At 52.2% G+C, this 17,264-nt stretch overlaps 1 long non-coding RNA gene across 1 annotated transcript in view; it reads right to left on the bottom strand.

Annotated features, from left to right (window-relative positions):
* Positions 1–4,110: 4,110 nt before the first annotated feature.
* Positions 4,111–17,264, bottom strand: part of LOC110256380 (uncharacterized) — a 31,543-nt gene continuing 18,389 nt past the window's right edge. The window contains exon 3 of the long non-coding RNA XR_014828876.1: positions 4,111–6,095. This is a non-coding gene — a long non-coding RNA (uncharacterized LOC110256380). The remainder of the gene's footprint in view (positions 6,096–17,264) is intronic.

The following is a 17,264-nucleotide window of genomic DNA, read 5'->3' as shown; positions in this document are numbered from 1 at the left end:
GTGAGCATTTTTTGGCAACAGTGTTTTTAATTACGATGTGTACATTTTTTTTTTAGACCCAATGCTATTGCATACTTAATAGACTACAGTATATACAGAGTAAACATAACTTTTATATGCACTGGGAAACAAAAAATATCTGTGAATTGCTTTATTGTGATATTTGCTTTTTCGGAGTGGTCTGGAACCAAACCTGCAATACCTCCAAGGTATGACTGTTCTACCAAAAGAAACTCTGAAGGATTCTTTAAAAATTAAGAACAGTGGAGTTCCCATTGTGGCTCAGAGAAAACAAATATGACCAGCATCCATGAGGACGCGGGTTCGATCCCTGGCCTCGCTCAGTGGGTTAAGGATCCAGCAGTGCCGTGAGCTATGGTGTAGGTCATAGATGAGGTACGGATCCCGAGGGGCTGTGGCTGTGGTGTAGGCAGGTGGCTACAGCTCAGATGAGACCCCTAGCCTGGGAACCTCCATATGCCTCAGGTTCAGCCCTAACAAGACAAAAAAGAAAAAAAAAAAAAGAACAGTGATGACCAGGATAGAGAACCAGGCTGATAGAAACAGAGGTAAGAGAGCGGCTATTTTTTTTCTAGCTTTTTCTCCATTTTGGGTTTTGAACCACATGAATGCCCTATATATTCACCAAAAAGTGTATAGATAAATGGGTGGATTTTTTTTTTTTATGACCTCACCTTTTTTTTTTCTTTACTGAAAAAATGAAAACATAACTTACTGAATGGGAGAAGATATTTTCAAACGATATGACCGATAAGGGGTTAATAGCCAACATATATAAACAGCGCATACAACTCAACAGCAAAAATACAAACGACCCAAATAAAAAAATTGGGCAGAAGAACTGAATAGACATTTTCCAAAGAAGAAAGACAGTTGGCCAACAGGCCCATGAAAAGACACTCAACATTGCTTATCATCAGGAGTCTAATATACGGCACAAATGACCCTTCCCACAGAAAAGAAAATCATGGACTTGGAGAAGAGACTTGTGGTTGCCAAGGGGGAGGGGGAGGGAGTGGGATGGACTGGGGACTTGGGGTTAATCGATGCAAACTATTGCCTTTGGAATGGATAAGCCATGGGATCCTGCTGTGTAGCACAGGGAACTATGTCTGGTCACTTGTGATGGAGCCTGATCATGTGAGAAAAAAAATGTATACATGTGTGTGGGACTGGATCACCTGGCTGTGCAGCAGAAAACCGACAGAACACTGTAAATCAGCTGTAATGGAAAAAATAAAAATCATTATTAAAAAAATGAAATTTTGCCATTTGCAGCAACATGGATGGACTTGGAAGACATTATGCTCAGTGAAAGAAGTCAGAGAGAAAGACAAATACTGCACAATATCACTTATACATAGAATTCAAATAAAATACAGCAAACCAGTAAATAAAGCAAAACAGAAGGAGTTCCCGATGTGGCTCAGCGGTTAGCGAATCCAACTAGGAACCATGAGGTTGGGGGTTCGATCCCTGGCCTTGCTCAGTGGGCTAAGGATCCGGCGTTGCTGTGAGCGGTGGTGTAGGTTGCAGACGCGGCTTGGATCTGGTGTTGCTGTGGCTCCGGCGTAGGCCGGTGGCTACAGCTCCAATTGGACCCCTAGCCTGGGAACCTCCATATGCTGCGGGTACGGCCCTAGAAAAGGCAAAAAGACCAAAAAAAAAGAAGCAGACTCACGGATACAGAGAACTAGTGGTTATCAGTGAGGAGAGGGATGAGAGGAAAGGTAACATTAGGGTAGGAGGAGAAAAGGGTTATCGTAGGATTGCATAAAATCATGTATGTGAAGAGTTCCCACTGTGGCATGGCAGGTTAAGGATCTGGTATCGTCTCTACTGAGACTCGGGTTGCTCCTGGGGCTTGGGCTTGATCTCTGGCCTGGGAACTTCCATATGCCCTGGCTTATGGCAAAAAAAATTCATGTGGGTGAAACTTTTGAGAATTACAAAGCACTATAGAACATAAAGAATCTTTCATTCAATTTTTTAAAGTGTGAATTACTCGCTGAAATAAACGTGATCTCAAAACTTGGAAAAAAAATTGCTATTAAGTAAATACATAAAATCACCTTTTTGGAGAGACTCTCCCTGCCCGACCTGAATAAAATCACCCCCTTTGCATCATCCTCGTCCCCTTTATTTTTATTCACACTCTTATCGCTGACGGCCATCATTTTAAGTGTGTATTGATTGATTATTGTGTGTCCGTCCCCCTGCAATGGCACCCATTGCATGGGCCACATCCCGCCCCAGCACCATGTCAGAGGAACCTAATAGATCTTGGGTCGGCGGGGGGGGGGGGGGGAAGGGAGTGAAAATCATCACAGAGCTACACCCACCTGCCCAGCTGCGTGCACCTCCACACCGTCCGGGGCTTGTTGATGTCACACCCAGGACAGAACCTGGCATGCTATTGGTGCCCAATAAATGCTTGTCAAATGAATAAAGAAATGGATGCCTAAAAACCCTTTTAATGGATGGACACATACCTTCCAGAAGGAAAAGCAAAGCCTTATACAAGGAAAATACCTAGGAGTTCCCTAGTGGCCCAGAGGCTAAGGACCCAGCATTGTCACTGCTGTGGGGCAGGTTTGATCCCTGGCCCAGAGACTTCCGCATGCTGCAGGCATTGCAGAAAAAGAAAAAGAAAAGCACTTTGAAGAACTACCGGCCTAGAGCCACTGCTCAATACACAGTAGCGGACGGAGTTGTCTTCGTGGCTCAGCGGTTAACAAACCCAACTAGGATCTGTGAGGATGCAGGTTCAATCCTGGCCTCGCTCAGTGGGTTAAGGATCTGGCATTACTGTGACTGTGGTGTAGACCAGCAGCTGTAGCTCCGACTCGACCCCTAGCCTGGGAACCTCTATTCGCCGTGGATGCGGCCCTAAAAAGCAAAAAAACAAACAACAACAAAAAAGAACACAGTAGCTACACTAGAGTGTAAATGACTTACCTGAGGCTCTTTCTGTGAGCAGGAGAAAGATGTAAGGCCAGAAGAGCCCTGAGGAGACGGGAAGGAAGCAATTCCAGAGACACAAAAATCCTCCTTGGAGTTTTTCTCCAATAATTGTATCATTTCCTTTGTCTTTTCCAAAAGTCTGTCCATCGGGGTCTCTGCTTGCCTGCTCTAAGATGTTCCAGTCAGGCAGGGGGCCCAGAGCCCCCATCAGAGAAGCTACAGCTTCAGATTCATGGTCAGGAAGCCCCCAGCCCCTCCAGGAGCTGACGGGGCCACAGCAGGTGTTGGGGGTCAGGGAGAACGAGGGTAACCACTTCTAGCCCCATCCACACCCAGGGCTCCTCCAGGCCCTGCTCCCAGCAGCCCTGAGAGGCTGCAAACATGCAGGAGAAAGAATGGGCCTCTAGAATCTGACAGCCCTGCATCCCGTCCCGAATCCCAACCTTCTAGCACATTCTATGCCCCAGTCACCATACCTGCTATTGGACACGCCTGGTTTTGTCTTAACCCTTGCTTCTTTAGGAAGCAGGTGTGTTACTGCCCCCACTTCATAGCTGGGAAGGTCAAGGCCAAAGAACTACTTGCTCCCACACTAGGAGTGTACCCAGCCAAGAGTCACCCCCGCCTGCCTGTGCTCCCATACCCCCCAACGCTGCCTTAGGCCACATGCTCCACCCACTGACCCTCAGTTTCCCTATCTGTAAAATGGGGGGAACAGAGGCTCCTTTTTAAGTTTATTGTGACCATTTAATCACTGGCAAAGTGACTCACGGAAGCACTTCACCCAGGAGGGGCGCATCAGCTGCTTCCTTCCGTCCCTGGAGAGGCCTCGCATCTACCCCTCACAGGACAGCAGCCTCGGACAGGTTGCTTCTTCGGTGTGCCCACCAAGCCTGGCACAGGGAGGAGCTAGGGGCTGAGAGCTGCTCACGTGCCAGGACCTTGCACCCCACCCCCCACCGCCACCTGTCCCCCCAGTGACTTGGCCTCCGCTGCCATCAGTCCTCCAGCAGAGCCAGCGAGGAGCTGGCAAAGGGGCGCTGGAGAAAGAGGAGGGATCTGCCCCCCCCACCCCACCCCCCAGCTTTTGTTTCTTCCTGGCAGGGCTGTTTTTTGGTTCTAGGCTTTTTTTTTTTTTTTTAAATCCAGCCACACTGTGGTCCCATCCGGGGCCTCCTGCCTCCTCCCACCTCCTCACTGGTGGCTGTCACACGACAGACATTTTTAGTGGTGACAGCTGGCCTTGTGGAACTCGGCTCGAGTACCGGAATGGTTTTTAAAAAAAGAGCGAGCCAAACCACCATCACTTGAAATAGCAATGCAGCGGGAGGAGAGGCAGGGAAGTGTGTGCAGGCTGGAGCCCCACGTCCCCACGCCCCTACGTCCCCACGCTGGGCTGGGCTTCCCTGCACGCATCCATGGAAGGAGGTCCAAGCCAAAGGACCTCGGAGCTCAGGGGTCCCACCTCTGCCTTTGACTACGGGAGGAACCGAGGCCCTGCGAGGGGGGGTCGCCCCCACCATCCCAGGCTTGTGAGTGGCAGGGCGAGGACTCCAGCCCAGCCGTGTGCCGGTCCAGCGCCAGGCTCTTCGCTGTGACAAGGTCATAGTGCCCTCAATGCCCTAGGAGAGAGCCCACTGCAAGGAGTGTGACTGCTAAGCGCTGCTGAGACCAGCGTTTCTAGGTGGGGCCACCACGACAGCAGAGCCCCCCCCCCCCGACCCCATCCCGAGCCTAGAACAGGCTGGAACTCAATTAACACCTGCCAAGGAATGACAGGTACCCGCTAGGGTTCCCAGGAGCCCACAAGCAGCCCAGGGACCTTCGTATTTGTAGCTGCAGGATCTGGAGCCTGTTGACGCCGCTTGGTCCCGTCCAACGACAAGTCCTATTGCTTCTGCCCTCATCACGCTCCCTTCAGTGGCCCGAAACTGACCACCGGGGCGACCCACACCATGAGACGGACCCACACTGTGAATCGGGGCTTTTCCCCCGGGAGAGCGCGGGCTCTACCACAGTTACACGTCCCAGCCCGACACGCCCAGCTCCCCAGCTTCACACACAGAGGGCAGCAGCTCGGAGCCCCAGAGACCTGGGCCCATCCTGCCTCTTCTCCTCACTGCGACCTCAGCAGGTCCCTCCCCACTGAGCCTCCAGCCGCACCTCTGCGGGTGGAGAGAAGGGGGGACCTGACTGCCAGAGCAAATGAGAAAATGCGTGGACAGCGCAGAGCCCAGCCCCTGGCTCAGTAAGTGGTGGCCATTCATGTGCTCACCAAGGTGACACGGTTTCCTCCCCTCTCTGGACACCTGCCCCCTTCACACTGTCACCTATAGGCCATCCCCCACCACCACCTGCCACCCAGTGCTCAGAACAGAGCGGCACCCACCAGTCTGCCTGAGCAGGGCGTGTGGAAGAGGGTGCTCCCGTTTCCTGTCGCGGAAACTGCGTTTCTCCTGGCAGGACCTGAGAAAGAATTCCCCAAGGCTCCTGGGCCACCCTGTCCCCATCCCTGCCCGTCCCTGCCTCATTCTCTTCATGACGCTTAACCTTCGATGCCTCTAATGCTAATCTGCCCCCCTCACCCCCACAAGGGGGGCTCCATGAAGGCGAAGACTTTACTGTGCCATCCGGGGTCTACCCAGGTGCCTGGCACATGGCAAGCCCTTGATAGACAAGCGCGGAGGCTCGAACTGCCCCGCGGGGCACCTCAACCAACTGACAGCTTCTCCGTGGCGCACCCAGAGCGTGGCGCACCCAGAGCAACCTGGGCACGTGTGGGAGATGTTAAAAATCAGAGAAGGGAGACAGATCCAGGCACAAATGTTGAGCCCATTGCTGGTCGGGATTGCCTGGCAGGGTTTCTCTTGCTTTTTTAACTTGGTATGGGTGAATCATTTCTAGGGTGGCCATGTAATAGCCCTTACCTTTGTTTGGTTAGGTGGCACCTGGTCTGGGACCAGCCAGCATTCCTATCTGCAGTATTCGTCTTCTCCTGAGTCTGACCCACTCACCCGTGAGTGTCTGCAAGTCAAAGAATGATTCTGGTTCCTTTGGATCTTAGGGCGCTTAGCACAATTACCCCCACTCATTTGAGTCTTAATAAAAGTCTGTGGAAAGAAAAAAAAAATTAGAGAAGGGAAACAGGAAGGGGAAGAGGAGATGAGGAAACAAGTCCTACACAGCAAGGGGGAATTTTGTATCCGAGGAAACGTCATTTGAACACAACACTCTATACGCCCCCTTCTGCTGAGAACCTACTGGGTGTCTCTCATTTGAGCCTCACAATTTGCTATCTCCCTACCTGACTTTACAGAGAAGGTCAGTGAGGCTCAGAGAGGTGAATACACTTGGCCAAGGTCACACAGCCCTAAGTGTGGGACTCAGAATTCTCAGACCTGACCTTAGTGCCTGCACTCTTGCTATTAAAAACCTATTAAATAACCTTCAGCCCCACCCAAGAGTCATCCTGCACCAGGGCCAAGAGAGAGAATCCTCTTGGCCACAAGGAAGATTCAGAAATTAAACAAGCTGGCACGTGAGGCAGGGAGCTCCCCATCACTAGAAGCATTCAAGCAGAGCCTGAGCAACCCCCAGAGATGGACAGGAAGGCAGGGTCCTGCACTGGGTGAAGGTGGGCATGAACTAGTGGGACATGAGGGTTTCAGTGCTGAGTTTTTGGCTCTGGGATCCACACCCCAGGCTGTGAGCTGTGGGTCATTGTTTCTGTAAGCAACATAGTTACTCTGTGTTTCAAGGCTTAGAAGAGAAAAAGTAACCCCAATGAGTTAAATAAATGTATCAATGTGCCATGTCATATATTGAGAAACACACTTATTTTTACATAAGAAAAGTTTGGGTTGGTAATACCACCTAAGAGTTTATGGAGTTACTACATACCAGCCTATAAAAAAAATAGTCTAATATGTAATGGTTTAAATATCTTCTTCCATTTAATCCACACGGCGATCCTGTGTGGTGGGTACTATTAGTACACCTGTGAATTCGTCAGGTTTCTGCTACAATCCTGCTGTGTAACAAACCACCCCGCCAATCCAGTGGCTTGCCAGCTTTTTCCTCTCCTATGGGTCTGTAGGTCAACTGGGGTGACTCTGCTTCATTCTGTGGGTTGGCTTGATGTAGCTCCAGGCCACAGATCAAATGGAGGTCAGCTCCACAAGTGACTCCTTCTAGAACCATCGGCTACCTGGGCAGAAACTCAAGCAGCCAAGCCCCAAACGCAACCACATATCAAGCCAGTGCTAATGTCCAACTGGCCAAGGCAAGTCACGGGTCCAAGTCACACTCTGGCTATTCCAGTGGGGGGCGCTGCAGAGTCACACGGCAAAGAGCCTGGATGCCTGATCCTGTCATAGGAGGGAGTGAAAATTGGAGCATAATATCTGATATACCCCCGAGAGGTGTCGCAGATGAGATCCCAGGGCCTCACCTAGGGACACAAGTGGCCCAAGGTCACATGGCTAGTGGCTGGGATTCCCACCAGGATTCTGACTCAGGTTGTCCGACGCAAAAGCTGCTTGACCGCCATGGGCTGTCAGGCAGTACCTGATACATACTAGGTGCTCTATAAATTATTAGTTCACTGTTAAGGTGTGTGCTTCAAATAAGTGCAGTTCATTACATGCTCGTTATATTCAATGAAACGGTTCAATGGGTTTGGTTGGGTTGGCTTTGGGTTTCAGGGTTTTGGGGGGCTTTTTGTTTGTTTTTTGTTTTGTTTTGTTTTGTTTTTGTCTGTGCTCATGGCATGCAGAAACTCCCAGGCCAGGGATCAAACTTGAGACACAGCAGTAACCCAAGCCACAGCAGTAACAATACCAAATCCTTAACCCACTGAGCCACCAGGGAACTCCTGTTAATTTTTTTTTTTTTTTTTTTTTAAGAATAAGAGAAAGGAGTTCCCATCGTGGATCAGTGGAAACGAATGTGACTAGGATCCATGAGGACGCAAATTCGATCCCTGGCCTCACTCAGTGGGTTAAGGATCCAGCGTTGCCGTGGGCTGTGGTGTAGGTCACAGATGTGGCTCAGATCTGATGTTGCTGTGGTTGTGATGTAGGCCAGTGGCTATAGATCCGATTCAACCCCTAGCCTGGGAACCTCCATATGCCGCGAGTGCACCCCCCCCCAAAAAAAAAGAGAGAGCGAGCGAGAGAAATGCTCAGTCAGTGAATGAGACGTCCGTGCCTGCTCAGGACTTGGTTCTGAAGAATGTCCCCAAAGGGCTGGAGTGCAGCTTCCACGGTGAGAACCGGAAATCTCTGTGACCTCCATGGGGGCACCCACAGGACAGGTCAGGCCTCCAGGGCAAGGCTGACCTGGAGAGGAGGCCAAAGGGAGGCCTGGTTCTTCTCCAGAACCCAAGGCTGAGAATGAGGACGTATGGTCAGCCTGGACACAGAGCAGCCGAGGGGAGAGAGGCAGGGGCACTGCTTGCTGGGACCTGCCCAACGTCCCCGGCACAGAGGCAAAGAGGGTGACGCGCCCAAAGCAGCCCATAGGTGTGGGCGGTCTATGAGATTCAGAAGACAGGGTCAAGACTGCAGCCCAAGGTCAGTTTCAACACACATCTGCCCTCTTGCCTCTTGCATTGAGGAAGTGACCAGGGGTGAGGTTGTAGCCTTTGTCCGGCAGAGCCCTTTGCTTTGTGACCCAGAATTTGGGTCACGCGTTGCCCTGGAGGCCCAGATACCTCCTCCGTTAAAAATAAGGAGGGTGGTAGGAGTTCCCGCAGTGTGTTAAGGATTCAGTATTGTCTCTGCAGCGGTGCAGGTTCCATCCCTGGCCCAGGGCAGTGGGTTAAGGATTGGGCATTGCCGCCGCTGTGGCCAGTTGCCGCTGCGGCTAGGGTTCAATCCATGGCCCGGGAACTTTCATATGCCAGGGATGCAGCCATAAAATTTAAAAGTTTCAAAAATAAGGGAGTTGTGGGGGAGCAGTAAAAGATGGTAAATAAAGGAAGGGATGGAGCATCTGCTCTACGTGTCCCAGTCTCCCTGCGTCACCCGGCGCCGAACACAGAGCAGGAACGTCCCAGCTAAGACATGAAGCAGGGGTGGTGCTGGGCCAGCTCCACTTTGCAGCCCCTCGTGAATTAATAGGTCTGGGCAGTGATGGGCAACCAGCTTCTGACTGCCCGAACTGAGAAACCAGAGGCTGCGGTGCCTGGTGGGGAAACAGGCCATGCCTGTGACATCGCCTTACCAAAACCAGGGACACTGAACCTGAACAAGCCTCTAGACCCGAATGCCAATTTGCAGGAAATACAGAGAGCAGAAAAGCAGGTTAGAAACCACCCTGGGGATGCAGTCAGCAAGATCCAGACTACAGGAGACTCTCCACGACAAATACATGGGGCTCAGGGGGCCAATTTAAGAACAGATTTAAAACGCTTGTCAATTTCAATGTGTGGCCCTTCTTCAGATGCTGGTTCAAATGACAGTAATCACATATGCGTGCACGTTGTAGGTATTTTCACGTAATAAATAATAAGTATAATTATATAATACGTATCTAATATGTGAAGACACTAAATACTATATTAAACAGATAAGTGTTTATATATTAAATGTAAATTGAGGCCGTCGGAAATGTGATAACACTGCCCATGTGTTTTCCATGTATAATTATGTAGGAAATATATTTACACTTAGGAACGTAATGATCCGATTTGGGTTTCCTAGGTATTTCAGCTAGGTGTTACACTGGTTTTGGTTTTGGTTTTGGTTTTGGTTTGGTCTTTTTAGGGCCGCATCCGTGGCACATTGATGTTCCCAGGCTAGGGGTCAAATCAGAGCTGCAGCTGCCGGCCTACACCAGAGCCACAGCAACGCCAGATCTGTGCCGCATCTGTGACCTGCACCAGATTCTTAACCCACTGACAAGACCAGGGATTGAACCTGTGTCCTCACGGACATTCGTCAGGTTCATTACCGCAGAGCCACGATGCGAACTCCTGGATGTTACGCTTTGAAAGGCCCTTGTTTTCTAGAGCTGCATTCTGAAGTATTTCCAGATGAAACAATTCTGGGATTTGCTCCCAAGGAAAGGGGGAGGGGAAGTGGGCAGGGACAGAGGAGAAATGATGCTAATGGTTGGCACAGCTGGGTGGGGGGCACACGGGGCTCATTATCACCGCCTGTCCATTTTTGGTAAAATCTGGACAGTTTCCATCCTAAAAAGTGAAAGCTAAATAACCCCCATCATAAAACATTTAGAAAGCTTTTTCCCATTTTTCATTTCATACATTATGTGTATAAAATACACATAAACATAAAATTTACCATTTTAGCCATTTTTAAGTGTACAGTTCTGTAGCATTAAGGACATTGACATTGCTCTGCAACCATCTCCACCGTCTCTCTCCAGAACGCTTTGCATCTTGCAAAACTGGAAGCCATTAAACAATTCCCATTTCTCCCTCACTGTAGCCCCTAGCAACTGCCATTCTAGGAATTTGACCACCCTAAGTACCTCATATAAGTGAAATCAGACAGTATTTGTCCTTCTGTGGCTGGCTCATTTCACTTGGCCTAATGCCCTCAAGCTTTATTCATACTGTAGCACCTGTCAGGATTTCCTTCCTTTTCAAGGCTGAATAGTATTCCTTCGCATGCATGGACCACATTTTGTTTATCCATTCATCCATCAGTGGACACTTGGGTGGCTTCCTCATTTTGACTTTTGTGACTCATGCTGTAATCAACATGGGTGTAGAAACTGCTTTTTTTGTTGTTTCTCTAAGAAGATAATTATGGCGGCCATCCTTTCCAGATCAGATGTGGGAACTCACAGCCTGACATTTCTGCAACATTCAAAATAGGATATATTGGGCACCTGCTAAATGCCAGGAACCATGTTAAACACTATGGATGAGCAGGACCGTGAGCGAGACAGACACGCCCTTTGCTGAGTGGAGCTGCCTGCCGCATGGGACCTATCATGTCAGCAAGGTCTCCAGGGCAGGGGGACAGGGCACTGGGGGTCAGGTCTGAGTTTGCAGGAGCTCTGCCCCGGTGACAGGCTGAAAGGGAACAAGTTCACCAGCCAAGCAAAGGGCAAGACCACAGCCATTCCACACACCTCCATCAATGTCATTGTTCTGCCCCATCCAGGCAGTGACCCCTCTCGTCTCCTCTTCCCTCCTCCCAACAGCCTTCCTCTGAGCACTGACTCAGGCAGCCTTGGATGTCAGGCTGGCTGGCCCAGCAAGACTCAAGGGGTCAGAGGTCCCCTCGTGGCTCAGTGCGTTAAGAACCTGACATCCTATCTGTGAGGATGCAGGTTCTATCCCTGACCTCGCTCAGTGGGTTAAGGATCTGGCATTGCCTCAAGCTGTGGCGTAGGTTGCTGATGTGGCTCGGATCTGGCATTGCTGTGGCTGTGGCGTAGGCTGGCAGCTATAGCTGTGATTCGACCCCTAGCCCGAGAACTTCCATATACCGTAGGGGCGGCCCTTAAAAATAAAGAAAGGAGGGGAAAGATTCAGGGAGTCACCTCTGCTTTAACAGGAGAGTAGCCTGCAGGCAACTTTTGGAGTGAGCTCCCCTACGGGGAGGTGGAGAGAATGGATGAGAAAAGAAACATCAAATTAGCCTGGTGCTCATTAGCAGGTGTTGGTTACTGATCATCAGCAGTAGTAGTTTTATTACATGTGTCCTCGCTGTCCACAAAATCTCAAGCCCTCCACCCCAGGCATCAGGGTGCTAGTGTTCCTGGTCTTTCCTACCAGTTCTTCTGTGACTCCTACTCTGAAAGGTCCCCTCCCTGATTCTCCAACCAGTGAACTCCTGACTGCGCCTCAAAGCCCAGCCCAAAGGTCACCTCCTCCACAGGTCTGTCCGGATTCCCCCCTCCCCACAGCACTGAGACTCTCACACCCACAGTCCCCAAGGCTCATTTCTGCAGCAGCTCCTAGTTTCCATGAACTAAGAAGCTGGTGTCACCTTGTCACCTCCCCCTTCAGTCTGAGAGGGCTGAGGTTCCAGCACAGGGGCTGGCATAAAGCAGGAGTTCAGTAAATGCAGGCTGGGCAAGTGGACAGATGGACAGAAGAATGGGTGAAACAATCTTTCTGCATCAGTCAGAACTAGGTGCAAGTACGGAAACCCAACTCAAACTGCCAAAAGTCAGAAGCCAGAGACTGATTCAGGCAAAGCTGGACCCAGGTGTTCAAACAGTGTCATCTTCTCTTTATCTCTCAGAGTGTTGGCTTCATCTTTGCCCAGGCTGTCCACTTTATACCCTACCAGCCTGACTGCCAGCGAAAAAGAGCTTCACTTCCCCCTGCATCTGAGCCCATGACCCAAGATGGTCAGCCTGCCTTGGGTCACGTGACGACACCCACCAAGCCCTCCTGCCCGGAGGATGGCCAGGCCAGGATCACAGACTCATCTTCAACAGAGGATGGGAGCCACTCGAGCTAGGGAACCGAGGTGCAGGTGGGGTACTGGGCAGGTAAAGAAACCGGGCACTCCCCATTCCCAGTCTCACCCCCAGGGATGGATCTGCAGGCTGGGTCTGGCTTTGGCTGAAGTGTCAAGAGCAGACGGCGGGCCCTCCTCGGAGAACTCAAAGAGGAAACGGACAAGTAAACACATCTCTGGGGGCCTCGCTGTGCGGCCATCGGAGCCGAGCAGATGGCCCGAAGGAGGCACGTCCACGGAGGAAGCTGGCCCCTCCGCCTGGGTGGTCAGGAGGAAGCCGGCCCCAGGAGCAGATGCTGAGCAGGGCCTGGAGGGCCCTCGCCCCAGCCCGGCTGGGCCTCCCGGACCCTCCTCCCATTGGCTAAGGGGCTGGCCCCGTCAGGCCACACCCAGACCCAGGTATGAGGAGTCCCATGGGTCCCCAGCTCTGAGTGACCCTGATTCCAGAGGGTGGCTTCCCTCAGGGCGGGAGGGAAGGGCACCGCACCCCGCAGCGTGCGCTCCAGGCGGTAATAACCACAGTCACTTAGATGGCAATAAATTCAAAAGCTGCCACCTCCTCTTCCTCCCTCCCGGGAATAACGACAATAACAATAACAACTCTGCACGCTTCGTGCAACCCCGGGAAGCGGCTGCACGCCATTTTATCACCATCTACAGACAAGGACTTGGGGACCAGAGAAGGACGTCCTCTGCCCAGTGTCACAGAGTCAGCGCTGAGCTGGGACTTGAGCCCGGGGCTGGGTGACCCCAGAGCTGTGTCCTCAGTGCTTCTCTGCTGCCTTTCACTGCAGAGCAGCGGTCTCTACACTGCCTGTCACCGCTGTCTCCGGAGCTGCTTATAAAACCTCTTACCTGGGCCCCTCCTCGCACCCTCTGCACCAAGATCTCAGGACGGGAGGGGCTCAGGAATCTACACTGAGCCAGCCTTGGGGAGACTCTGATCCAGCCTGACCAGCGGGCACGTGCAGAAACCACTTGTTTCCAGAACATCCCCCCCAAAAGGGCGAGGAGCCAGGGGGAGACAGTTCCCACTACCCAGAAGTCTTAGGGTCCCACGGGGGACGGGCTTCTGAGGGACAAATGCCCCCCTCATGGCCACACATATCCTGGTTTGTTGTTGTTTCATGACCCATCTGCAGCATCTGGAAGTTCCCAGGCTAGGGTTTAAGTCGGAAATGCAGCTGCAACCTATGCCGAAGCTTGTGGCAACACCAGATGCTCAACCCACTGATGGAAGCCAGGGATCAAACCTGCATCCTCATGGAGATAATGCCAAGTTCTTTTTCTTTTTTTTTCTTTTATTTATTTATTTATTTTTTTGTCCATTTTAGGGCCCCACCTGTGGCATATGGAAGTTCCCAGGCTAGGGGTCAAATCGGAGCTGTAGCCACTGGCCTATGCCAGAGCCACAGCCACTTGGGATCCCAACTGCATCTGTGACCTGCATCACAGCTCGCGGCAATGCCAGATCCCTAACCCACTGAGCGAGGCCAGGGATCAAACACACATCCTCATGGATACTAGTCGGGTTCATTACCACTGGGCCTCAACTGGAACGCCAATGCCAGGTTCTTAACCTCTGAGCCACAGTGGGAACTCCGTAAATTTTTAACCTAAATCCTCAGTCTCCTCTCCTGTTCAAGCACACATGCGCTATTCCCACCAGACTTGGTAGGGGGGATGTCTCCGGCCAACACTTTCTGTGTGTTCCAGTCTTTTCAAGAAGAGGCCCCCAAGCCTCAAGAGAGATTTTTTTCCTGCCGTCTGAATTGCATTTGCGAAGGGTAATTGATTTGCTTCCCCATTTTTTATTAATCAAAGAAAAACCACAGCCAGCCGGGCCTCTGATCTGGGGGACGTGTCCACACCGAGATGATGCCCAACGTTCCTGATGAGGTCACAGAGGCCTCCTTCCTGCTAGGCTTTCTCAAGTGTCCAGAACACTCCTCCACAGCCTGGGAGCCTGAGGTGCCCAATAGGAAGCCTGGGTTCCAAGGACAGGAAGCAGGCTGAGAGCAACACACCAAGGTTATCCTGGAAGTAAAACCCAGGTGCCATTAGCACTGAGGCCCGGGCTTCCTGCCTCTCTCTTCAGATGTGACCAGAGCCCCAGAGCATGTCCCTAGGGTCTCTTGGCCACAGTGCCAGAGCAGAGAAAACCGGAGCAGCAACCCAGTTAAGGCTCATTTTCAACAGGAGAGCTCCAAACACAGCCGTGCCCACCCCCCCCCCACGCAACTCGCTGGGCCCGCGGACCCCCCAACATCTGGCCTGAATCCTCCCTGCTTCTGCCACATCTGGATGGGGGGAGGGTGTGAAAATGACCCTCCCCTATTTCCCAGGGCTGGTTCCTAACAGTTGGAGAGTCTGAGAAGGAGAAGGCTTTTCTTGGATCTCATACAGAAGCTCATTCAGCAAGATTTGCTGAAAGTCTCAGTTTCCCTTCCCAGTAAGACGGGTGCTGAGCCTCCCCCACCCCCAAGCCACAATCCCCCATCTCGGGCCCGGCTCCTGGAACAGCTCCAGGACAGAACCAGACCAGCTCCTGCTGCAACCCTGCCGCGGAACAAGCCAGGACCTGGAACCAGTGCCCCTGGACTGGGTCCAGGCTCTGCCACTGACCCCCAGTCAAACTTAAGCCAGCCATTCTGCCTAAGAAACAGTCATACATCCATCTGAGATGAAATGAACATGCCTCATCGTGGTTCCAGGTTCTTCAGATGTCCCCACTCAACTCACCACCTTTCACCCTGGCCTCTTAGCCGCAGGGTCCTCCCTTATGCTGTTGCCTCCAACTGGAACACCTTTCCCTGCTCCTGATCTGGCCAGCCCCAGCCCAGCCTGAATATCACCGTCCTCTGGAAGCTTTGCCTGAGCCTGGGGCCACTGTACCGCCGCCTGTACCCCTGGGGCACCCTCCCCACGACTCAGATGGGGTTCTCTCATGTCTTAATGATGGCTGAATGTCTGCGATCCCGCCTCATGCCCACTCTGATCCCAAAGGACCAGACACAGCGTTGACAATGCTTGGGCAATGGAGTCTGGAAATGTTTCAATAAGATCACGGGTTTTAAAGCGCGGGATCGGATGCGGCTGGGGGCTGATGTTTGTGAAAAGAGTGGGTGAGTCAGGGATAGGGCAGGCGCCCAGCCACGCCCCTTAAAGGGCTCCTGGAAGAACTCGACCTAGCTATCCAGGGTCCTCGGCGCGTGAGGGTTAATTCAAAGGGCCTTCCGCAGCTGCACACCCCACGGGGGAATGGGGGCTGCACTCCCCCACCAACCGCTAACCCCTAGGGCGCCGGCTGCTCCGTGCACGCATGCTCCAGCGGAGGCGCGCCCGGGGCCGCGGAGCTGAACTACAACTCCCATGATGTCCGGCCCCGGGGCGAGCCCGGGAGGAGCGAGCGCCGGCGGCACCGCCCCTCACGGCCTTCTGGGGACTGTAGTTCTCCCCCGCGGTGTGCGGCCTGGGAACCGAAGTGTCTGGGCGGTCTCTATAGGAAGCTTCCGCGGCCCAGGAGCAGGGAGGGGCTGAGGGCTTTGCGGACTGCCTGGGGGTCACTTCACTCCGACAGCTGTCTCTGCTGGCGTCTGTTTTTCGTCGCCGTCTTCATCGTTATGGACCCTACCACCACCGTCATCATCATAACAGTTGCTCTATTTCGTGAGCAGCTATTTTGTGCTAGGCCCTGAGCCCTTGGGAAGACAGAGATGAAGACAGACGTGGTCCCCATCTTTGCTGGCCAAGCACGGAGACAGGGGACGTTTAATCGCACAAATAATTATTTGTACTGGGTACAAAAGAGTGTAGCGTGAGGCTAAAACAGCAGAGGGGGTGGGGAAGGTGATAGTGACTATTTTCTGAGCTAAAGACAGATGCAAACAGAGTGTGAACAAATGGACTGGCATCTTTGAAATCCAAGGAGTGAATTTGATGGGTGGAGTGGGAAAATCTAGAACCATTCCTGCAAATGCCTTCATTATTCCCAAGGAGAAATTTGCCCAGAGAGGTTCAGGGACTTGCCCGAAGGCACACGACAAGTCAGAGGCCACTGGTACAAGGATGTAGCCTCAGATGTTAAACTCCCCAAGGACAGGGCCTGGGTCTTATGTGTCTTCTAGACACCCCACCCCCAACAGACAGACAGACACACACACACACACACGCAGCTCTCACCCAGCCTTGCACACAGTGGTGTGAGCAAGAGTTCCAGGGACAAAAACATCTCACGCCCAGGGTGCTCTCTCAATGTGACAGAGCCCAGCCCTTGTTCAGCAAAGGTCTTCGCCTGCCTGAGCCTGTTTCCCCATCAATGAAAGAAGGGCATCGTACACTCCCCTCGTAAGGTAGTTCTAGCAAAAAAACCAAAGCTGATGAATATGAAACCAGCATTTTACAAGCAGGAGAGGTGCTGATGTGAGTCACTTTCCATGCTGTGCCCCAGTGCAATGCTGTGGGACAGCCAGGAGCCATCTGCGGGCTGGCACTGGGTGCCAAGTGGGGGGACAGCTGCCAGTGCGGGAGGTGCACAAAGGAGAGAGCTGCGAGCCTGAGGCCCTTCTCTGAGGAGGTGGCGTTTAATCTGAGCCCTGAGGACGCCCTCATCAGGTCTCCAGGGTGAGCATGGAATGTGTCTCCTGCAGCGGCCCATCACAGGTGCTCAGTTTAAATAGCAGAGCTTCCGTGCAAATATGACCATATCACCTCTCCTGAAAAGCCATCTGGGGCTCCCTGTGGCCCTCCAGATGCAGTCCACTGTCCTTAGTCTGAGCCCTGCCCACTCCTTGCCCCGGAATTCACCAAACTCTTCGCTCCTAGAGGCTTATG

Source organism: Sus scrofa, chromosome 1 (genome assembly GCF_054392235.1).
Source record: "Sus scrofa isolate SSC_HxYL_T2T_F1_AM1 chromosome 1, Sscrofa_HxYL_maternal_Yorkshire_Landrace_v2.0, whole genome shotgun sequence".
NCBI lineage: Eukaryota > Metazoa > Chordata > Mammalia > Artiodactyla > Suidae > Sus > Sus scrofa.
Note: the sequence above shows the minus strand (reverse complement) of the source record. Positions and strands in the feature narration are given on the sequence as shown.